At 39.5% G+C, this 24,526-nt stretch overlaps 1 non-coding gene across 1 annotated transcript; it reads left to right on the top strand.

Moving 5' to 3' along the window:
- The first annotated feature begins 21,825 nt into the window (after positions 1–21,825).
- LOC129006964 (U6 spliceosomal RNA) lies at positions 21,826–21,928 on the top strand. The gene has a single exon (XR_008492150.1). It is a non-coding gene; the product is annotated as a U6 spliceosomal RNA (small nuclear RNA).
- Positions 21,929–24,526: the final 2,598 nt, after the last annotated feature.

Below are 24,526 nucleotides of genomic sequence, written 5' to 3'. Positions count from 1 at the left end.
TACCAACCACTAGGTACTGAGAATGCAAAAGATGATTAAATTTTGTCCTGTCTGTAAGGATACCACAACTGATAAGAGAAAAAGATATCTTAACAAAAATATTCACTAGTGTTTTTATGTGAGTAGCTATATACCCTAGCTAAAAGGCCAGGGTATATTAGAAGCACAGAGAAGAACATTATCAATGCTACTTAGATAAAAGGGAAGTCTTCAAAGAAGAGTTGACATTTGAGCTGGTTCCTGAAAAGTGTGTAGGATTGCAAGAAGTGCAAAGGGTGCAGGATCGGGGAATAGCGGAGGCAAAGGCCAATGGTATGACACAGATTATGCTTCTTTCAGGAATGGTAAGTGGTCCTATTGGTCAGATCCCTTCTCTTGCCCAGGTGCAAAGACAGAGCAGGGAGAGAGAAAAAAGGGATAGATTCAAGCTGGAGGAGTAGTTTGGGGCTCATCTCCCACAGACTGAGTCTCAGCTGAAGCTACAGCTCAGGATGTGTTAGGAATCCCCAGGTCTGGAGCAGGCAAAATCTGTGGCTGAAGGTACAATGATATCACTCTCCAGTTGATCTCAGGCTTATTGCCAGCATCATCCAAGAGAGCTCACTGAGCTGTGTGTATATGCTACCTGACACGGAAACTACAACAGTCATTTCTCCAACTACTCATCCCTGTCTCCACAGAGTTTCAGAGCTACTGCCTTGTTTTCCTCATCCCATTAAACAGAGCCATGGGAAGAGGTGGCTTGTAAGGAAGGATCTCACACCACAGAGCTATCAAAGCACAGTCTTTTGTCCTGGAGACTTGCCACACAAGCAGCAAGCCATCCAACTCTGCTTCACTCCAGGCAAAGGGTAAGGTGAGGACCTGCAGAGAGGGGACTCAGGAGCTGACACAAGCCGAAAGAAGGGCCTGGCAAAGAGAAAAATTTAAGAAGGGTGTTGGGGAGAGGGTGGAGTGGAGAGATGAGAAAGACAGATGAGTCCTTCTTTTGGTTTTCTGTTTGTTTTCAAATTCTTTACTTCTAATACCTATTGTTTTGTCATTTTTCTTTCAGTCTAGGTCAACAAATATTTACCCAAACCAATCCCAAATCCAAGGACTAGGCTGAGAGTTGGAATTCAAAACAGAAAAGGCATAAACTCTATTCTCATGGAACTCATAATCTAATAAGGAATAGAGTCTCTCAATGTAGCACATTAATAAAATATTGTAAGTGCAACAATAGAATTAAGCAAGGAGGCAGAGTGGATGTGTAAAACAGAAGCCTCACGAACCAGGGCAAGGCTTATTAGGGGAGTTGCCCCCTGAACTAAATATTTAAAGATAGGTGGGAAGTATTTTTCATATTAATAACATAATTGATAATGAAAACTACTCAAATAGACATGTAATGAAGTGTTTATGTTGAATAACACTGCATCAATGCAAGTATAACAACTGCTATTATACTAGGAGAAATTAATAAAACCGTAATCAAGTCAGGAGACTAAGTCAGTTCTCTAAACCTTAGACAGATCAAATAGACAACCATAAATGGGTTTTAGGAAAACAATAATATAATAAATAAAGTTAATTTGCTAGATATATATGTTTCGTATGTCACAATCTTTTTTAAATGACTCTGGAATATTGAAAACAAATAAAACATAAGATTACATTCTAAACCCACACAGACCCTTAATTCAATCTAAAAGCTGAAATTATATTAAAACAAAACACAAATTAGAATACCTTTTTGAGTCTTTGTAAATATCAATAAAACAAAACTCTGATAGTTTTAACTAAGGGGCAAAAACAGAAAATAGTCAACACTGGGATGATAAGTGCACCCAGCTATAGTAATGATTGACTAATATTTTAAGGATTTTTATAAATATATTCATAAGGAATATTGGTCTATAGCTTTCTTGTTCAATAGTGTATATGTCTGGTCTCAGAATCACGCCAATGCTGCATTCATAAAACTAGATAGACAGCATTTGCTCCCCCTCTGCTTTCTAGAAGAGTTGTCTAGGATTGGAATTCTTTCTTTCTCAAATAGAATTCATTGGTGAAACCACAGGGACCTGGAATTTCTTCATGTCTTGTAAGGAGCAGAGCTGGATCTTGCTTTTTTCCAGTCTGAGATGCTCCAACATTTATTTAGACTGTTTATGTTCCATGCATGCTGTCCATTTATAGTCTATGCAATTATTCCTATCCTTTGGGTTTAGGTCCACAACCTTGCTATTTGTTTTCCATTTTTGTCTTTTGTTTTTGTTCTTCTGTTGACGTTTTCTTCCTTTTTTGGGGGAGGGTGTGGAGGTGGGTGATACTCGAACACAATCATATATTTTATGTCCTTTATTAACTTCTCATCAATACTCTTTCATTATTTTTCTTTTTTTTTCTTTTATTATTATTATTATTATACTTTAGGTTTTATGGTACATGTGCGCAATGTGCAGGTAAGTTACATATGTATACATGTGCCATGCTGGTGCGCTGCACCCACCAACTCATCATCTAGCATTAGGTATATCTCCCAATGCTATCCCTCCCCCCTCCCCACACCCCACAACAGTCCCCGAAGTGTGATGTTCCCCTTCCTGTGTCCGTGTGTTCTCATTGTTCAATTCCCACCTATGAGTGAGAATATGTGGTGTTTGGTTTTTTGTTCTTGCGATAGTTTACTGAGAATGATGATTTCCAATTTCATCCATGTCCCTACAAAGGACGTGAACTCATCATTTTTTATGGCTGCATAGTATTCCATGGTGTATATGTGCCACATTTTCTTAATCCAGTCTATCATTGTTGGACATTTGGGTTGGTTCCAAGTCTTTGCTATTGTGAATAATGCGGCAATAAACATACGTGTGCATGTGTCTTTATAGCAGCATGATTTATAGTCCTTTGGGTATATACCCAGTAATGGGATGGCTGGGTCGAATGGAATTTCTAGTTCTAGATCCCTGAGGAATCGCCACACTGACTTCCACAATGGTTGAACTAGTTTACAGTCCCACCAACAGTGTAAAAGTGTTCCTATTTCTCCACGTCCTCTCCAGCACCTGTTGTTTCCTAACTTTTTAATGATTGCCGTTCTAACTGGTGTGAGATGGTATCTCATTGTGGTTTTGATTTGCATTTCTCTGATGGCCAGTGATGGTGAGCATTTTTTCATGTGTTTTTTGGCTGCATAAATGTCTTCCTTTGAGAAGTGTCTGTTCATGTCCTTCGCCCACTTTTTGATGGGGTTGTTTGTTTTTTTCTTGTAAATTTGTTTGAGTTCATTGTAGATTCTGGATATTAGCCCTTTGTCAGATGAGTACCTATTCCAATCAATAGAAAAAGAGGGAATTCTCCCTAACTCATTTTATGAGGCCAGCATCATCCTGATACCAAAGCCTGGCAGAGACACAACAAAAAAAGAGAATTTTAGACCAATATCCTTGATGAACATTGATGCAAAAATCCTCAATAAAATACTGGCAAACAGAATCCAGCAGCACATCAAAAAGCTTATCCACCATGATCAAGTGGGCTTCATCCCTGGGATGCAAGGCTGGTTCAATATACGCAAATCAATAAATGTAATCCAGCATATAAACAGAACCAAAGACAAAAACCACATGATTATCTCAATAGATGCAGAAAAGGCCTTTGACAAAATTCAACAACACTTCATGCTAAAAACTCTCAATAAATTAGGAATTGATGGGACGTATCTCAAAATAATAAGAGCTATTTATGACAAACCCACAGCCAATATCATACTGAATGGGCAAAAACTGGAAGCATTCCCTTTGAAAACTGGCACGAGACAGGGATGCCCTCTCTCACCACTTCTATTCAACATAGTGTTGGAAGTTCTGGCCAGGGCAATTAGGCAGGAGAAGGAAATCAAGGGTATTCAATTAGGAAAAGAGGAAGTCAAATTGTCCCTGTTTGCAGATGACATGATTGTATATCTAGAAAACCCCATTGTCTCAGCCCAAAATCTCCTTAAGCTGATAAGCAACTTCAGCAAAGTCTCAGGATACAAAATCAATGTGCAAAAATCACAAGCATTCTTATACATCAATAACAGACAAACAGAGAGCCAAATCATGAGTGAACTCCCATTCACAATTGCTTCAAAGAGAATAAAATACCTAGGAATCCAACTTACAAGGGATGTGAAAGACCTCTTCAGGGAGAACTACAAACCACTGCTCAAGGAAATAAAAGAGGATACAAACAAATGGAAGAACATTCCATGCTCATGGGTAGGAAGAATCAATATCGTGAAAATGGCCATCCTTCCCAAGGTAATTTACAGATTCAATGCCATCCCCATCAAGCTACCAATGACTTTCTTCACAGAATTGGAAAAAACTACTTTAAAGTTCATACGGAACCAAAAAAGAGCCCGCATCGCCAAGTCAATCCTAAGCCAAAAGAACAAAGCTGGAGGCATCACACTACCTGACTTCAAACTATACTACAAGGCTACAGTAACCAAAACAGCATGGTACTTGTACCAAAACAGAGATATAGATCAATGGAACAGAACAGAGCCGTCAGAAATAATGCCACATATCTACAAGTATCTGATCTTTGACAAACCTGACAGAAACAGGAAATGGGGAAAGGATTCCCTATTTAATAAATGGTGCTGGGAAAACTGGCTAGCCATATGTAGAAAGCTGAAACTGGATCCCTTCCTTACACCTTATACAAAAATCAATTCAAGATGGATTAAAGACTTAAATGTTAGACCTAAAACCATAAAAACCCTAGAAGAAAACCTAGGCATTACCATTCAGGACATAGGCATGGGCAAGGACTTCATGTCTAAAACACCAAAAGCAATGGCCACAAAAGCCAAAATTGACAAATGGGATCTAATTAAACTAAAGAGCTTCTGCACAGCAAAGGAAACTACCATCAGAGTGAACAGGCAGCCTACAAAATGGGAGAAAATTTTCGCAACCTACTCATCTAACAAAGGGCTAATATCCATTATTTTTCATAGTTGCTCTAGGGCTAACAATCTGTACTTAATTTCCAGTACCTAGACGGATTAATATTTCCACTTCACACCTGACACTTTCCTCTTCTGATGCTTCCACTTTCCACTGTGCTCTTCACACCTCCCACTTATCACTTTTCAAATGTAATAACTAAAAAGCAGTAAAATTATATGTACATAACCCCTTTCTTTAGTGCTGTTGTGCCACTTTTTTTCTACGCCATAATAAATCCTACTTTATGATGTTAATATTTTTGTTGTAAAGTTATTATTTATAGAAATTATAAGCAGCAAAATGCATAGCTTTTTATATATAACTGCTTCTTTTCAATTTTTGTTGCTTTTGCTTCCTAGATATTTGAATTTCCTTCTGACATCATTTTTCTTCAACCTTAAGAACATTTTGAATTTTTTCCATTGCAAGTCTGCTAGTAGCAAATTCTCTCAGTTTTATCAGATGTCTTTATTAACCCTTCATTTTTAGATGATATTTTTAGTTTGTATAGAATTCTGAGTTGACTGACACCACCACCACCCCAGCACATTAAGAATGTCATTCCATTGTACCCTGGCCTGCTCTCTTCCTGATGAGAAGTTATTGGTCATTCTCATCTTTGCTTTCCTGTATATAATGTGACTTTTTTTCACTGGATTCTTTAAATATCTTCTCTTTCTCTTAGGTTTTCAGTAGGTTGACTATAATACACCTTGAAGCAGTTTTCTCTGTATTTATTCTGCTAGGAGTTCATTAAGCTTCTTATATCTGTAAGTCAATGTTTCTCATCACATTTTGTAACTTTTCAGTTATTTTATTTCAAACATTTTTGTATCATTATTCATCTAGTCTCCTTATAGAAATCCTATTTACACACATCGGACCATATTATATTGACTCACATAACCCTGAGGCTCTGTTGATAGTTTTTTCTACCTTTATTTTATCTCTTCTTTAGATTAGATTATTTATTTAGATTTTGAGTCAAGTTTGATTCCTCAATTTTTCTCCACCTTCAATCTGCTGATCTGACCATTCAATAAATTTTTCCTGCAATGAATTCCTAAATGTGTATTTTGTTATTTGTCATAGTTTCCATTTCTCTTAGGTGATTTCTGAATGCCTTATTCATTAATATATTTTATTTTATTCCTTAAACATATTTACTTATGTTCTTCCAGCACTTTATAGTAGCTGTGTTACATTGTGTGTGTGTGTGTGTATGTGTGTGTGTGTTTCTGTTAAATCCATATTAAAGACCATCTTGTGGTCAATCTCTATTGACTTTTTTTCCCCCATGACTAGTTTTCTCTACGTTCAGCAATTTTTGATTTCCTACTAGACATTGTTGTGTTGAGTTGTATGGACTTTGGATTCTGTCATCTTTTTCTGAAGAGTGTTGGCTTTTGTTCTAGTAAGTAGTTTAACTACTTCTTGCTCACCTTGCAACTGAGTAAGTTTTCTTACATCTTATTATGGAAGATCTGTTGAAAGCCAGTTCTGTTTTCATGTCCTCTTTAATATGGTAAGATTCAACTTCCAAACACTGTCTGTTTTTCAGAATCTTGTTAAAGTTTGTTTTCAGACTTTGTTAAAGAGAAATAAAATAAAACTTACTAAAAATTTAATCTTTCCTTATAAGGAGTAGTAGTCCATTCTTACACTGCTAATAAAGACATACCTTAGACTGGGTAATTTATAAAGGAAAGAGGTTTAATGGACTCACAGTTCTACATGGCTGGGGAGGCCTCACAATCATAGTGGAAGGCAAAGGAAGAGCAAAGGCATGTCTTACATGGCAGCAGGCAAGAGAGCATGTGCAGGGGAACTGCCCTTTATAAAACCATCAGATCTCATAAGACTTATTCATTATCATAAGAACAGGAAGCAGAAAACCTGCCCCCATGATTCAATTACCTCCCACCAGGTCCTACCCAGGTTATGTGGGGATTACCGGAGCTACAATTCAAGATGAGATTGGGGTGGGGGGAAACAGCCAAACCATATCATAAGGGAAAGCCTAAAGATGTCTCAGGTGGATATCTCCAACATCCCTGAGCACTGCTTGAGCTCTAGTATCTGTTCCACTCTCCATCCTATAACAGCTACATCTTCTAAGTTTCTCATTAAACTTGTACAGCCTGGCTCCTTAACAAGGACTCATGGAGACTCATGAGGAAACATCTGTCCAGCTCTATCCTCTAGTGCCTGCCTGTTAAATTCCAGCACCTTTGGTTTTCTCAAACCCTAATATCTACCTGCTCCAATCAGTGATGCTGCTGTTCTTTGCTTGGACTCCAGCTCACTACACAGCCATCAGAAAACTGTCCCCCAGGCAGGAACCTGAGGCCATGATGGGGATTACCGAATTAATTGCCCTTCTTTCCCAGTAACTGCCATACTGTTTTCAAGAATGGTTGCACCATTTCACACCGCTGCTAGTAGCAAACAAGGCTTTCAGTTCTCCACATGACTTACCAACATTTTTTTAATTAAGTGAACATTTTAACTATGTCCATTATATCTTTCCCCTCCATTGCTTAAAATTCTTTGGCGATTTCCTACTGTACTTAGCAAAAGAACTTGACATTGACTATCAGGTCATGGTCAAGCCCCTATCTGCCTCTCCAGCTATGGGATTTTATGAGGCTTCCTAGAACCTGGAAACTTTTTACCTCAGAATATTTGCACCGCCAGATTTTTGGATTTCAACTTCCTCAACTTTTCATGTAACTATTTCAATTAAAACTTTAAAATCTGATACAAGGTAAGATGATGTCAATGTTATTGAATATTCATCTGGAAATGGAACTCAGTGTTATCAAGATCAAAAATAAGAGTTGTAAATATTAGAAAGAAGGAAGCAGCCAGGCCCAGTGGCTCGTGCCTGTAATCCCAGCACTTTGGGAGGCCAAGGCAGGTGGATCACCTGAAGTCAGGAGTTAGAGACCAGCCTGGCCAACATGGTGAAACCCTGTCTCTACTAAAAATACAAAAATTAGCCAGATGTGGTCATGGGTGCCTGTAATCCCAGCTACTGGGGAGGCTGAGGCAAGAGAATTACTTGAACCCGGGAGGTGGAAGTTGCAGTGAGCTGAGATAGTGTCACTGCACTCCAGCCTGGGCAACAGAGCAAGACTCCATCTCAAAAAAAAAAAAAAAAAAAAAGAAGGAAGCATGCTAACTTTACAGTGGGATGGGATTATCTTACCCCCTTTTCCTTAGAAAAATAGGTTAATAATCAAGATTCTATGCTCTGAAGTTAGCACTTTGGTTAAAATCCTGGTGTGCCGCTTACTTGCCCTGCCACATTGGTAACTCAATCACTCCAAGTCTCAATGGCAATAAAATGTGTAATTTACTTTGCTCAGGGCCTAGCAACCAAGTAGGAACTTAGTAAATGTGAACTATTATCTTTTTGAATAATGTTTCTAGTATAAGCTTTTGTTTTGTGTGTAAGAAGAAAGCCTATTAAAAACAAATATGCCAAAACAAAGAACAAAGACTGAACAATCTTAAATTTTAATCTTGTCTGCTATAATCTTGTCTGCTGCAATCTGCTGTCTCTTCCTTGAGTCTTCTGTTTCCATCAGGGCTTCACTTTTTAATAGCACTGAATCTGAAAGATAACAACAGTAATTATAGGGGAGAAAACTGAGGCATGGCAAGGAGAAGAGCTTGTTAGTGTTAACCTGCTGTCACTGGAAGAGCTCTGTTCTATGCTGTTCCCTCTGCCAAGTGGCCTGTGAACTAGGGAAGGGTGTTGCCCTTGCTTCTCTCCTTATCCTCAGTACCTGTGTGGTCTGAAACACTAAAATAGATACTGCTTTATCAACTAAGACAGGCCCTAAGGTTAAGAAAACAAAAGTTACACATGGATTGAGCATTCAGGGCCCAGCTGGTATGGCAAATTTCTAAATTCCTATGACCACAAGAAAAAAATCACATCCTCGCAAAACTCCCCAACAATAGGAGCTATCAGGCTGATTTGCAACACAGGCCGCTACACTTCTGATTGGACAGACCACCAGCCTTACAAACATTCTTTTCTGATAAGCAATTGCAGAACTTAAGCCATTTGCAGCAGCTCACAGAGGCTGTGCACAAATTGTCTTTGTGTCTTATAATTCACTCTTTGACGTAAAGAGCCAAATTCCACCCCATTTCAATGCTAAAACCCTGCCCTAAAGTGGACATGGAATGTACGTTACATACTGGTTTACCCGTTATGCATGCACTTGGCTTCTCTCATAAATATGTATAGCTTTCTCCCAAATCTGCTGAATATGTATGATACTGGCCCTCTGAGCCATAAAACCCAACCTGTCCTTCCACTCTTCAAAGAGAAAGCAGCTTCAATACCAGCAATAGACAGTGTTTTCCCAGTTTGCAAACTGCTACTGCCAATAATTTCTACTATTCATCCTGGTGGTCTTTTGAATGACAGCTGCTACCTTCCTAGTATCTTGTCCTCAGTACCCAGACAGGCCTGTGTTTAAAGCAAGTGTCGTCAAAGTTTCTGGGAAGTATTTAGTCTCAGATCTTCTCTCCAGCTCCAACATCACGACAGCCACACCTCTGTGTTGCTTTGTCCCCCTCTTCTTCACCACATGTATCTCATGCAGTTGAAGAAAGACTTTTCTATCAGACGGAATGTGCTAAGTAATTAGCAGGAATCTTTGAGTAGCCAGACAATGACAACGTTAGCCTGAATTGTTTATATAAATTAGGGCATGGGTAAAACCTGAATTCCTAACAATAGAGACTCCCAAGAAGGTGCTTAGAAGAAACCAGTCACAAGGCTTTGCTGTGGTGAAATAGGGGCAGCCAGTGCTCTGTTTTACTGAGGTAAAAGTGTGAGTTTGTGTATCTGTGCCTACAAATATGTGAGGCATGTGTGTTTGAGTGTGGGGCAGTGTGTGTGTGTGTGAGGGTTTGGGGAGAGAAACAAGAAGAGGAATATACCAGCAGAAGATGCGAAATCTTTCCCTCCCTTTCTTGTCCATATTCAATGAGTAGTTCTAGAATATTCTGGAATGGGAACTGTCAGAGGGGAAGCACATGTTGACTGTTACTCTCATTAATTGAGGCTTGTACTCAGTTCTGCTGGAAAAGAAAGCTCCATCCTTGAAGGACTGACAATCCCTCAGATAAAACACTCCAAAACTGCTGGTATTCAGCTATTAGTGAACCGCCAATGATAGTAGAAACAATAAAAAGGATGAATTAAGGGCCCTGTGGGCACTGAACTTGTCAAATGGGTGTTTTCTGAGTTGGGAAACAGTTTGGACAAGCAGACAGTGGCAGAAAGGAGAGGGTTCCTGGGCATTGAACATGAGCCACATGTGTTTGTGGTGGGGAATAGACAGACAGGGGAGTGGAGGACAGGTGGGCTCCTGGACCTTCCAGGCCAGGGGGCTGCTGAAGGAGGCACAGGTAGGAAGAGGATGGGGAAATGGGAGATGGGGTATACAGGAACTTCATGCGGTTCCACACTTTTAGATTTTAGACTCGTTCTGCAAGGTGGAGCATTTCTTCTTTAAACCTTGATGGCACAGTGACAGATGTTTTAAAAATGTACTTTCATTTAATTCTTTCCATGCCCCCGGATGGCAGGTATTATTATTCCCATTTTATAAATAAGGGAACAGAAAAGTTGGAAGGAGGTTAGGAAACATGTCTATGGTCTATTCAAAACCTGTAAACATTTTTTTTCTTTTTGTTTCTATCACATCATCTCTGTCTGAAAAACCTCTCCTGCTGCTAGTCTCCTTGTCACATAAAGCAACCCAAGCTTAGACTTTGGTTCCCCAGTCTATGAAGAATGGATACTGATTTGGTGGGAGGAGTTTGTAAGAGCCCATTTTGTCCCAGAGTTCAAGGCATCCCAGGTGGGCACAAGGGGGGAAGACTCAGTTAGCATGTATCACTAAAACATAAAAATTGAAGTTCATTCTTGTATTCCACAAACACTGATTTGTGGGTTTCTGTGTGCTAGAACATGGTCATTTGAGTGCAGAAATTGTCCCCTCAGATCTCAGCTGTGTTGATAACTGTGTGAGCATGTGTAATTTTCTCAACATCTTCTGAGCTTGAGTTTCTTAATCAGGTAATAGGGATAATTGTACTGACTTAAAACAGCTGTATTGAGAATCAAGTGAAATGAGCTTTCTGTTCTTTTGTATAAAGAAAACAACAATCTTTCCCTCCTAGTGGCTGATCTCCATGAATCTGTGTCAGTCTGTTGTTAATGCAGGGGCAAAGGGAACAGTTCGCCTTCATCCTCTGAAATTACGCTGAAAAATAAACTGACAAAAGGCATATTAATAAGAGAAAAGGCATATAAATTTATTAACATGTACAGGGGGGAATCACAGGCTAATCACCCAAAAAAGCCAGTGTAGTATAAGAGCTTATGCATCCTTCTTCACACAAGAGGGAACAGATGGAAAATGTAGACAATTCTTTTGAGGAGCAGTCAATCATTAGAAAGAATGAATGGACCCAGGTAGTGGGAGTCAGACACTACTGGAATGTGGGAGGTGGTGCTGTACAGGAACAAAGGTTGTTTTATTTTGCAGGTAAAGTCCTCCAGGTAATCACTTGGAGCTGCTCTCAGAAGAGCAGATGATGTCTGGGTGTGGTGATGACTTACAGTTTCTTCTCTTCTCAGGTGGTTGATCTTTCCTGGTTATTTGATGAGATTCTTAGGGAGGAAGTCTTAAGACAATTGGATTACTTTTAGAAAGAAGTTTTGTTAATCATATAAGGAAATTCCAGCGACACTCCCTCCCAAGTGCTTCAGAGAAAAGGGTGAGAGAGACAGGGAGGTGTGGAAAAGGTCAGAGAGAGACCATAGTTCTGAGGTTTATTTCTGAGTCCTTTCAATTCTCAAAAGCAATCGGCATACCCAAGCACTATATTTTGGGAAATTGTTTTGTGCACCCTAACAGTAACATAAAAAGAGCCCTATCCTGGTGGATTCTGCTGGTCCAGTTCTCTGCAAAGTAAAAAAGAGTATATCCGTGTCTGCCAACCCTTGTATCTCTAAGAGAGATGCAGATGCACTCCCAGTGAGATCTGATGACTGAGAGCTTATTCAGAATCCAGAGTCACTTTTGCATTACAGGCAATACTCATGCACTCTGAAGGTTGGTGTCTGGTAGGAGGGTGCCAGATTGGCAGACATACAGAACAGAAATGTTTAGAATGCCCACATATTTCCTCTTGAAGAGGAAGCCAGGCCCATGACATCATGCCCTCCTGTGCCACTAGGAGCCTAACACCACTGGCCGAGTGAATCAGGAATAGTCACTTAGAATCACTAATAGGTGACAACCTCCACTCACATTCTGCCACAGGTCAGGGATACAGAGCTCTGTCCAGTGTCAAAGGAAAATATAATTGCCTGTGGAAGAGGCAAGCAAATATCCTGTTCCTGACCCCAGAGGGGCCATCCTCTCTACACTCAGAACATCTGAGTTTAGAGGAAGTAGCTTTGTAAGTGGAGGGAAGCTGAAGAAGGAAAGGTTTTCTCCAGAAGTCCGGAGTGCTTCCTCTGAGATAAAAGCAAAGAAAGAGGGGGATGGGCCAGAAACCAAAGCTAGTGGGGGTGACTCAGTAGGATGTGTCAGCTATGAGACCCAGAGAACAATGTGTGCAAGGCCTGTGGAAATAAGTCTTTACCAGGACTGCTAGGAAGTCCTACAGAACCTCTCTCCACACTCTGAAAAGAATACTGTCCCCCTAGCCATGACTGGGGTTAGGAGGGCTCAGGCTGTGGTGAGGGTACATAATGGTAACTGCTGAGCAATGGAGCTGTTACATGACCACCAGGCTCATTTGCTTAGTGTGCAGTAACAGACCAATACACCGAAACAGCAGGAGTTACAGTAGAGAAAGAGTTTCATAATCCATTGGGCAGCCAAATGAAGAGACAGGAAGAACCTCAAATCTGCCTCCCTGAGGGGTTTTGGGCTAGGGTTTTAAAGGGAATTGTGGAGGGAAAGGGGCTGGAAGATTGTGATCACCATTTGGTCAGGGTTAGGGGGTGAAATCATCAGGATGTAGAAACAACTGCATTCTTCAGTTGAGTCAGCTCCTTGGTGGGTACCTTCAGGCTAGCTAACATTGGTACTTTCACTGGAATATGAGTTCTGAAAAATATCTTAAATGGAAAACTTGACATTTCTCAGAGATAAAGATGCTATCTATAGGAAAAACTAAGGAAAGTTAGTGCTTTGTGACCTGGTCTGTGACTTATGGGAAGTAAGTGACTACAAGCAAGTGGGCCAAAGGGTGTGCTGGTTAACCGTTATGTTGAGCTGTAATTGTATTCCAGGCGTCTACTTTTGTCAAAACACCTGGCAATTGATTTTACTAATTTTATGAGGCTGGCTTCAGAACTAACTGGGCACATGTATTTTCTCATTAAATTTCACACTAATGTTGAAAAGAGGTGGTGAGGCTTCAAAGTCAAAAACTGACCCAGAATTAGGCATGCTGTAGATACTCAATAAATATTCCTTGAATGGAAAAATGGGATTATTCTCAGTTGGGGTTCAGGCTCAGATGGTTGCCAGGTAGTGTTTTACTCCAGTGGCCAGAGTCTAAGTTGGCATGGGCTTGTGTCAGGGCTCAATGAACCTGGAGGTGAGCCCAGGTTGTGATCAAGATCCAGGCTTAGTCTAGGATCTGGGCTCTGTCTGAAGCCAGGCTGAGATCAAACTGAGGGATTATCAGATTTGTGCTTCAGGATCTTCTTCCCACCACTTGGAGTCTGTCCTCCGGATTTGCAGCTCATCTTCCCCATGCCTCCTCCTTGCTCACCTCAGAGTTGGCATCTGTATCACTGTACCCAAGTCTCCTACATGCTTTCTCCTTCATTGCAGACCCTAGGCTCCCTGGGGTCCTCAGTGGTATGCCCTGACTCATACTCAATACAGACAAGACTCTGCACCAGAATGGCAACACCAGGATAATACGGGAGGCTGCCAGGTGATACAGGCCACCACATCTTGGATAGGCCATGGTATTCACATGTAAAGATGTGTGACTTTCAGCAAAAACAAGAGACAAGCTTGGGATATGGAAGCACCCACAATTAAAGTACAGGCAATTGAATTTCAGTTAAGCTTCACTGCAATTAAGCTGTCAGACTATCAAAATGGACCAGAAAGGCAATATTGAGAGGGTCTTTTTCCCAGTCCTCTTGTGCACATGTCCTGGTGGCCTACAAGGATTGAGGGTGCAGGTGGAGGCATTGGGGAGTGGGCTTCCCACAGCATGATACACTTCTCTGTTGGCTGATTTTCATTTTCTTTACCAAAGACACACAAAAAGAATTCAAAACTACCGTGACCCAAATATGTAACATACGGTGCAATTAGTAAGAGTGCATTAAGAACCAAATTGGTCCTCCACTGCCACTTTTCTGATAATGAGAGGGAGGAAAGACTAGGAAAACAATTGCAAAGCAAATAGCTGAGACACAGTGCTAGCTTCCCTGAGGAGGAAGGCTCTCAGAATGGGCTCAGTCTCTGGATCCAGGGACACTTCTTGGAGAGGAAAAAAAGAAATCCTTTCTAGAAAACAGTATTTCTGGAAATAAACTTGACAATATGGAACAAACATCCCAAAAATGTCTAAGACCATTGTTCCACTAAGTTCACTCCTAGGGATTTATTGTAAGGCAATAACAAAAAATGTAAACTGAGATTTATTTTAACATTAATCATAACAGTGAAAACTTAGAAAAAATGTTGAAGGAACAGCAATATGGGAATAGTTAAGGAAATTATGATGGGGACAAACAATGGAAAATTATATCACCATCAAAAATTATGCATACAGAGAATCCTTAATAACCCATGGTGATGCTTCTGACAGAATTGTTAAACCAATCACAGCACATAAATCTAAAAGTGCAGTATAATCTCCATTGTTTTATCTACCAGTTTGTGTCTTCATCTAGCTTAAAAACTCACTGTAAATACATAACAGTGATAAATAGTAGTTATTGCTAGACGTTGAGCTCTGGAATGAGTTAAACAGTGTTTTTGTTATTTCATGTATCTTGCAAATGATTTCCAAAGGGTATGTAATGCTTTGATAATCTGAGAAAAAAAATTGCATCCTTTGGAATAAAAAAATACATCTCTTCCTCAGCCTCATATTTCTCCCATACAAAGTAAAGCTGCCTTTGAGAACAAGGGCCCTGGACTTTTTCTCTGTAAGCAATGCTCTTCTTAGCTCCCAGAAAGAAGAATTCTGACACCCCATAATGCAGATTCTCGGAGGCTCTCCAGCCTTAGCTCAGGGATCATTCTTTGCCTTTAAATACCAGCTCACCTGTCCATTCAAAGCAGTTTCTTGCAGGATGGTCAGAACCAGCAAGATGAAGATCAGGTGGCAAAATGTCCCTTTTGAAAGTGTTTTCTTAATCTCAAAATAGGGACTGAAGAAATTACGGTTGCAACCATGATCTCCTAATGCCTTGTTACACAATGTGCGGTCCCTGGGCCCTCAGCATCAGCCTCAGCCAGGAGCTTGTTTGATATGCAAATGTGTGGGCCTCACCCAGACCTACTACTGAATTGGAGTCTGCATTTAACAAAATCTGCAGGTGACTCTTAAACACATTATTATAGTTTGGGAAATGCTGTTCTATAAGTTAGGTTTGCAACAATCTGGTGTAATACAAGAAGCACAAGATGGTAAGGCAGGGCACCTAATCTTTGGTCCCAGCTCTATAATAGAAAAACTAAATGACCTTGAAGAGCTGGATTCCCTTGCCTGAGCCATCTATGTGCATATCTAGATTTTAGTTTCCACATCTGAAAAATGGGATTAATAAAATTTCTCCATGATAGGGTTTGGACGGATCAAATTTAGTGGCGTAAATAACCTTAGTGGTACATGGAACAGAATAAGAATTAAATGATTTTTGTCATCATTAGCATAATTATATATGACAGTTGTAAGGATCAAATGAGATAATGAATATGCAAACTTTCTACAGATGTAAGAGATTCTTACACAGATGTGAAGAGAAATTATTTTACAGATGTTAGGGATCATTCTCATCCAGAAAGCCAACTGTGGAAGAATAGTTGGGAAAAAGAGAGTGAAAATATAGGCTCTCCTGGGAGAATTTTGATTCCATGGGCTCAATCTCACAGAGAGAATCAGCAAAAGTAGGGTAGACAGTGTGGGGTAAGTTTTTACAAATGCACAGCTTCTTTCATTATTCTCAATTCCCTCCCACTCAGGGAGGAGAAAAATGACATCCCTTATTAGGAGAGTTAGGGGAAGTTTTAGAGCACCTGCCCTTTCACTCTCCCAGGCACCATATCAGATAATCCCTCACCCCTGAGGCTGCTGGTGAATAATCTTTGCAAATTTTTTCCCATTTTCAGATGTTAGGAAGCTCTGCCTGTATGCCCTTGAACTAGGAGGAAGGAAAGCCTGCACTTCACACAAGCTGTGTCAGCTGTCAAGCAAAGCGGCCAAATGTCCTGGATAGGGAAATTGATAAAAGTTTTCAGAAATGGCTCAAATTACCTTGGCCTTGAACAAAAGCAGCAGGAAGGTATCCTAGGGAGGGAAGGGGAGCTTGAAAGGTGCAGAACAGACTGGGCCCAAGTTGGGGAAAGTGTATGTAAAGCTTTACATTAAAGGAGCAGAAATAGAAAGCTATGAGAAATAACCAGTGTTCTTCCCTTAGACTTGGTTCTGGACTGTGTACACAAAATCCCAAATTCATTAATGAGAGTCCTGGTGAAGAGGTTAAAATAAAGCAGATTGACTCTACTGAACTTGGTCCTTACATTTCCAAATTCCTGGTGATGCCACAAGGATTGCTTTTCTAGTACAGTCACTAGACAAGATCCGATTTGATTTTGTTCAGTGCTGCACCCAGCGGATGCTTTAAATGTGCATCTTGCCTGATCAGTCCCTGACATCAGACTTGCTGTCTATGCCTTCCTCTCTCTGTTAAGTGACCATGTTGAAACTGCCTTTGCAAAATTATGAATGAGACAGTGAAGGAGATCTAACCTAACCGACTCCATCTTGCTTCTAACCTTTAAGCTGTCCTTCTTCATTCCTGTGCATAGGCTGAACTAACTTTGGGAGGAACTTAGTTTATAGTTTAAAACAAAGACGATAACAGCCATTTCCAAAATCAAGCTGCCTTCTTGCCTAGGGACTAGACTGCCTCTATAGGACTAACAAATTAGGCACAAGATTAGAAATGATGGTTTAAGAGTCACGCAGCTGGAGGCTACAAGATTCTGACCCTCCCTAAGATGCTCCTAAGCTCAGTGCTTAGGATATTTTGCTCACCCTGCATTTGATGGATCAGCTGGCACCACCCTGATTGATAAAATGGCTCCACTGATCTTGTGGCCCCCACTAAGGAACTGACTTAGTGCAAGAGGACAGCTTCGGTTCCCTATGATTTCATCTCCTACCAGACCAGTCAGTACTCCTGACTCATGGACTTCCCCTCACCCTTCAAGTTGTCCTTAAAAACTGATACCTGAATGCGCAGGGAGACTGATTTGAGTAATAATAAAATTCTGTTCTCCCGCACAGCCGGCTCTGTGTGAATTACTCTTTATTGCAATCCCCTTCTTGATAAATTGGCTCTGTCTAGGCAGTAGGCAAGGTGAACTCGTTGGGCAGTTACAGCATTTTTTCCTGGCCTCCCTCATGCCCCTGACTTCTTTTTCCGTGATTCTTTTTCTTTGGTCTTCCTCAGGCTGACCTGGTGTCTTCTAGAGTTCCATAATCTACTCTCCAACAGAGGTGGTAAACTCAAACGCCTTGAGGGCAGGAAAGGAAGATGAATGTGTTAAAGGAGCAGAGTGGAATAGGGAGTGGTCTGGAGTAGGAAAAACTGAAACTTGTATGTTCTGCTAAAAAGGTTTCAGGTTTCTTTTACTGAAATCATCGTCCAGGCCAGATTTATCCACTTCCAATGTCTGGCCACTTTGCCCTCCAAATGTCCATTACCAGTGTTTGAGTCAAGATCCTACCTGTCTCAAAAAGGAAGCCATGTTTGGATTTCTGCCAAGGTTAGTGAGGTCCTAGGGGCCAGAAAGTTCAGCAGGACCTGAAACGCAGTCATTTGTCTGACCCTTTTCCACTTTATTAGCCCTTGGGCTGGATTATTTCAGGTCCCATCCAGACTTTTTCTTGACCTCGGCTGGGTTTCCTGGGCTTGTCTGGGTTTTCTGGCAAAGTCTGGGGATCAAGGAAAACCTAGTCCCAAAGTCACATGCATGAACCATGTGTGGCAGATGTCTGCAGTGCTTCCCATCACATCCTGTGGCCTGTCTCTCATTTTGGGCCAACCACAGTGGTTAGCTTCATGCAAGCTTATCCTCACCCTATAGGGACAATGACTAACTTCAAGCAGGAGCTGGCATTTGTCAGCTTTGCTTCTCTGCCAGGACCTTGTTGGGCACGATGGTTATCTGCCCAGCCCTTGTGTGAGCACAGCCTGAAGCACCCAAGAATTAGATGGACCTTTCTGTCTCTATCTTATGCTTTGTTCCCACACATCAGTCAGCCACGTCTGAGCTTCCCAATCTGTCCCTTAGAATATCACACTCAAACGCATATGCTTTGTCCTTCACTTCTTCCCTATCCACCTGCATGATTCCTATTTATTTTTCACAACTCCACTCATGCTTTGACTCCTTTGAAGAGCCTTTCATCATTCCCCTACCCACTTCTGTCTCTGTTAGGTCCTTCCTCTGTGTTTACATTTCTTTTCTGAATTTTGCCAACATAGAAGTACTTATCATTTTTTCTCATAATTGTAGAGGAGAAAATGTAATTTATTTCCTTTCTTTTTTTAAGTTCTAGTTTTGGTTACCACATACTAGTCAGAATTTTAATTCTTAACCTTAATTCATAGTGAAAATCTAAGCAGTAAACAATTTTTAATTAAGTCACATACTAACAATTTATGAATACATATTTTATAATTCTCAGAAACATAAGCTTTCTAATGGAATCATTCTTCAGTGGAACAGGACATATTTACTAATAGGTCTAGATATCTTTTGTTTTCTGAAATAAGAAGCCTAAAGTAAAAAAGTTGACACTCATATTTAGTAATATCTTAGCAATATATCTTATTTGGAAATGATCTAGATAGTCAATGAATATCAATTATTTAATTTAGCTTAGCAAAAAACTCTAAGGGTATAGTTACTAAAAGATTTGAGAAACTTTTTAAAGTAAACATTTAAAAATTATAATTATTATTAAAATTTTACTTATAAACTTTTATTTAAATTTCTTTTATTTAATTTTAACAATTGTTTGGAAAATTTTATGAGACTTTAGGCAACTGTGATCATCATCTCAAGTTAAATTTTCTATTAATCATTTTTGTTTTATTGTATGTTAGATTAGGCAAGTATCAGAAAAGCAAGAATCTGAAAGCTAAACATATGAATATTTTGCTGATAAACTCAGAAGACAGTTATTTTTATTAAACCAACAATATTAAACTAGTCTTATTTATCCTTATTTACCCCCAAATGATTTACTCAAGTCACATGAACTGGCAAAATATTTGGGCTTATTTATTTAATTTATGAGCACTCATTTATCTTTAAGTTAATTTGGTATCATGTAGAAAATATACAAATGTATGTATGGACATATACAAACATGTAGACACAATATACAACCTACAAATGTACACATGCATGCATATAAAAGCCAGAGAAATCACAGAGTTCAATGTAAAAGAAAATAAAGCTTTACAGCTGACAAGAACCTGTCCGTCCACAACTCTTGGGGTTCCATGAGGAAAAACAGAGGTTCCTCCCCAAAAGAGGAGTCTGTGGTGCCTTTTCTGTTTTCCTCCCGGGATCCCAGAGCTGTCAGAAATCTTTTTTAGGTCAACAATATTGCAATCTTTCCTCTTGCAACTTTGTGGGTGGCAAGAGGAAAGAAAGACAGACAGAAGTAAATGGAAGAACAAGTCTTAGAGGCAAAACAAGAGGACAAACAGACAGAAGAAGTGCATATAGTTGTCATAGAGAAGAAGGGTCTTAAAAATATATGCATACACATATAGCCTAAATATCAGCTTTTAATTAAGGTGACTTTTGACTATAGAGCTCTTAAAATCTTTTTATCAAATTTTAGCTGGGCAAATAGCAAACATTCCTGTTTCTTGCCTTTTCCTTTTTTAAATTTACATAAAGAAAGAATCTTGGAGATGGGGTATATTTGTTTATTAGAGGTCTAGTGCAATCACTGTTTAAAACTCTTTGTCTTTAAAATGTTTTAATAAACTGTTTCTTTTGTTTTTCTAAGTATGTGGTTCCATTGAGCTTCAGAAAGAAGGCTAAAAAAACAAACAAAAAAGTTCCTATTATGCTCTAAATGTAAGCCAAAATTTAAATCAAAGGTATACCTTGATTGTTTAAAATGAATAATTTTAGAAATATTTTTCTCCTGAGCTAAAGGTACCCACTGAGGAAAGGAATTTTGTGGTTGGTTCAAAGCACTTTAACTCTATTTCAAATCCTAACTCAGTTGGAATGCTGCTTATCTAATTCCTTAGACATTTCAAAGTCATGGTTAAGATTTACATCTCCTAGAGACTAAGAAGAATCCCTTAAAAAAAAAATACTTCTAGATACAAAAGTCCCAATTTCCAAAGTAAACCTACTATAATTGTGATTTAAAATCAGTAAGTCTTTTTATGGCTTATAACCAGACACAAAAATTACATCCCCAAAGAGGGTGCAAAAATGCAATCCCCTTCAAGATCTGAAGTTTTTCCAAAGATGGCCTAAGAAAGTAAAGGCCTTTATTATTAGCAAGGCAATGAAGGTTGAGACAATTAAAACAAATCCTGAGAGCCAGCACATTTAGACAAACAGGCATTTTGGGCCCAGTGGGACTCCCAGCTGGCTACCTGACATAAGCCAGATAATTTATGCCCTCAAGGTGGCACAGACCACAGAATAAATTTGCTGCTTACAAAGCCAAGCTTCCCAAGAAATAAAACAAGATGAAAAAAGAGTCTTACTGTGATCCTCCTATGACAAACCACTCAGAAAGTCAGAGACGAGTAAAACAAAGATCATCCCTGCAAAACTAAAGATCAAAACCAAACAGGTACTTACACAAATCTACAAAAGTCACAGATTCAAAGAATTAATTTTATTATTATTTGTAAATGTTTTCCTCCTATCAATCTGAACCTGGAAAGGGAAGGATGAGGAACATTTTTTACCTTCTTTCTTGGCCAGGTACCACAGATAGAGACCTGGGAGAAGCTGACCTTGGTAAGAAATCTTACTCTTTGCTGCTGCATCGGCCAGTTCTCCCAGGATTTCACCTGTAGGTCCTGCAGCAGTCAGGGTGTCTCTGTGGCCCCATCTTGGGTGCCAAATTGTAAAGGAGGAAACATAATTTCTGTCCTTTCCCTTTTTAGATTCTTAAAGAGATGCTGTTGAGACACTGTCCTGAAAACAAAAGTCAGATTAAACAAGTGAGGAAAACAAGCAGAAGTTTATTAACACATGCTGTACCCATGATGCTCCTGATGAGACCTTTCCTAAGGTCTCAGTTCAAAAGTATTTCTTTCTCAAGACAGTGGCTTAGGGTCCCTGCTTAAATAATATTTTAACAAAGAGCCATAAATCCTACATAGTGACAAGAAAAAGAAGAAAGCATCTTCAGGCTTCCAAAAGGTGGGAAAATATGGGAAGGTAAATTGATGGGGAGAGTGAAATGTGCTCCTAGATCCTCTGGTGCCATTGTCTATGGGCTCTGTCTCTGAGTGTGTTGTTGTGTTCTCTTCGGCAGCACATGTACTAAAATTGGAACAATACAGAGAAGGTTAGTATGGCCCTTGTGCAAGGATAACACAAAATAAAAAAGCAATAAAGAAGTAAAAGTCTAGTTTAAATTTTAAAAAAATATTTTTTTTTTTTTTAAAAAAGAAAGTGTATTGTAAAGGAGCTTGACCTTAGGTGGGAAAAGAAGAGAGGAGGGGCAGAGTCTACCTCTGAGTTTTAAACTTTTAACTTTAATTAAAATCTCCAGTATGTCAGAGAGGCATATTTTGCTTATAATTCCTCTTTCTCTCACACATATATTGAAGGCCCTGTAAAGGATGGAAGACTTGTCAATCATCTCTGTGTTTGCATTCATAGTGTGTGACAAACAACTGGCACTAAGTAAATATTTGTTGGATGAATAAGTGAACACGTGAATGTGTGGTTTACAGTATGCTCAGTATCCTACTGGCACCAAATACAACCTTTTGCATAAGACCAGTATCAAAATTAGTAAATACTTCATGGGAATTTATTTGCCACATAGAAATCATTTAATAAATGCCAAACCCTTATTTGAACTACAAAAAGAAAAAAAAAATCACTCAAGAGGGTGAGGGAAATGAATATAAATTTAACAAACCTGACCATAAGGGTTTTAATTATTTAATGATTTAATGAGTCCGAGGGTGGGTGAGTGCGTGACTGATTGCTTCATAGAACCCATGGGGTTATGGGAAAGGACCAGAGTTAGCTACAGACCAATACTGTTAATTTGAGAAATACTTAGGGGATGCCTACCTAATGCCAGGTGAAGTATATAGTAAGACTGAGCTTATGATGAATAGCTCAGTATTCACCAAGCTGTAATTACTTTGGAAAGTAAAAGAATGTTTACCTGGTTTGAATAAAATTTAAAACTTTAAATAGTATCCTAAAGTGTGAAATTAGAATTTAGGGCAATTGGAGATCCTAGCAATGTATGTTCTCTACTTCCACCTCAGGTTTTGATTGAAGACACGCTACTCGCACCTAATGTCTCTCTGGATCAATTGAATCCTAAGTCTAACCATTAAGGATAATTATGAAAACTAATTATTAGGACTTTGTTAATGTATACAGGAGAAGGGGGTATCAAAGCACTTAGGAATCTTTTAGCCAAAATCTTGAATTTGTTGCAGCCCAGTCTGAGCCCTAAGGTCCCTGTGACACAGGTAGAATTGCTCTTGCTCTAACGTTGATTTTGTTACTTCTCATCACTGGTCCACCTTTGCAGATGTCTGGAGAGCCAGCTTTATAACACAAATGTCATGAGCTTTGGAACCAAACTGAGTCTGCCCTTTATTTAAATGTTTCATAAACTTGAACAAATTGGCTTTAATCTTGGAACCTTGGTTTATTGCCCTGAAACTTCAGGGCAAATTGCACCTAGTGCAGAATTTAATGAGGTCATAGTCAAGTAGGCCTGGCATGGTCCTGAAAGCAGAGGACTGACAAAGGGTCCCCCTTTTCTCTTCCTCAGAATCAAGAGCCTTGTTGTTAGGATTTTTCACCTTAACTCCTGAGTTTCTTGATACTTCTCCCTCTCTGCTCCTCTGGTCAAAACTTCAATGTTAGTAATCATTAAGAGGCAAAGTAGTTGGGAGAAAAGAACCCAAAGGCAAGAATTCCTGGTCTCTTCTTTGTACTTCTAAGGTCTCCTGAGCTGCAGTTTCCTACCTGAGCTAGATGTGGCTTGAAAGGATGTTGGGTGTAGATTCTGGAATTTTCATGTCTGGTTACGTAAAATGAAAAAATCTGAAATGGATGTGGAAATGTCCATCTGTTATTATTATAATCTCATACTTTATCTTCATTTCTGATTGCTATTTAGTCAGCAATACCTTAGAACATTTCAGCTTTCAGTATCTTCCTCTGTTAAGCAAGTAATGATCTGTAAACAAACACTGTACTAAGTGCTCTTTAAAGAGACCTTTTCACTCTTTTGTGATGTAAAGAATCTTTTATGGCACAAATGAGTACACCTTCTGTTTTAGATTTTAAAAGTAGGATATTTGGGGACTCCATTTACCTATTCTATTTAGAACTTAATTACACATGAAAGAATGTGTATTACTTTTCTTCTGTTAGTGTAAAAAATTACTAGAGGTTGGCCGGGCATGGTGGCTCACGCCTGTAATCCCAACACTTAGGGAGGCTGAGGCGGACGGATCATCTGAGGTCGGAAGTTCGAGACCAGTCTGATCAACATGGAGAAACCCTATTTCTACTAAAAATACAAAATTAGCCGGGCATGGTGGTGCAGGCCTGTAATTCCAGCTACTCAGGAGGCTGAGGCAGGAGAATCACTTGAACCCGGGAGGCAGAGGTTGCGGTGAGTCGAGATCGTGCCACTGCACTCCAGCCTGGGCAACAAGAATGAAACTCAGTCTAAATAAATAAAGTTTTTAATTAAAAATAAAAAAATAAATTGCTAGAGGTTTAGCAGCACAAAACAAAACTTATTTTCCTTAGCTCGCACTTTTATAGGTCAGAAGTCCAGTTCAGGAGGGCTCTGCTAGGTTCTATACTCAGAGTCTCACGGGACAGAAACCAAGATGTGAGCAAGCTGGGCTCTTTTGTGGAGGCTCTGGGAGATAAATAGTTTTTAGTCTCATTCAGGGTGTTGGTATAATTTAGCTCCTGTGGTGATGGGACTGAGGTCCTCCTTTCCCT

This window comes from Pongo pygmaeus, chromosome 8 (genome assembly GCF_028885625.2).
Source record: "Pongo pygmaeus isolate AG05252 chromosome 8, NHGRI_mPonPyg2-v2.0_pri, whole genome shotgun sequence".
Taxonomy (NCBI): Eukaryota; Metazoa; Chordata; class Mammalia; order Primates; family Hominidae; genus Pongo; species Pongo pygmaeus.
The sequence above is the reverse complement of the archived record's forward strand: the minus strand, read 5'-3'. Positions and strand labels throughout refer to the sequence as shown.